Here is a 581-nt window from a genome sequence, read left to right as displayed (position 1 = left end):
AAAAGCCCCCCCACCTCCAAGCTGCTCAACCTCCTCTTGGGCTGCAGAGACCTGAGGACAAGTCCCATGCCACCTCCTTTGGGGTCCAAAGTATCTGTTAATGCAATTTCATAGAATGGTTTAGGTCGGAAGGGACCTTAAAGACCATCCAGCCCAACCCCACCCCGGCCCTGGGCAGGGACACCTCCCACCCAACCAGTTTGCTCAATTTCTTGAAGGATGAACAAGAAATAACTCCAGAAAAGCTGCTACCCACCAGCGCGCCTGACCCCGGGGCGGGACTCTCACCATCCTGCCAGCTGGTTGCTTAAAAAGAGGAAACTTGGGGCTCCCTGACTCCAGCCCTTCAGCCCCTGCTCCCAACCAGTGAGGAGGAACCACTGAGGCTGAAGGCCCTCTGACTTGAGCTGCTCGGAGCAGCTGCAGTGTGTGGAGGAAGAAGAGCACCCGAAGCGAGATGGATGCGGCTGGTGCTGCACCACCCACCCGCAGTCCCTCTGCGCCTGCGATGGCGCAGGCAGAAAGCCAGGGAGGAGTTGACGTCGCCCAGGTGCCTTCTCCATCCCTCCCGAGCACGAATG

The sequence above is a fragment of the Charadrius vociferus genome, unplaced genomic scaffold, assembly GCF_000708025.1.
Source record: "Charadrius vociferus isolate BGI_N301 unplaced genomic scaffold, ASM70802v2 scaffold36, whole genome shotgun sequence".
Classification (NCBI taxonomy): Eukaryota; Metazoa; Chordata; class Aves; order Charadriiformes; family Charadriidae; genus Charadrius; species Charadrius vociferus.
Note: the sequence above shows the minus strand (reverse complement) of the source record.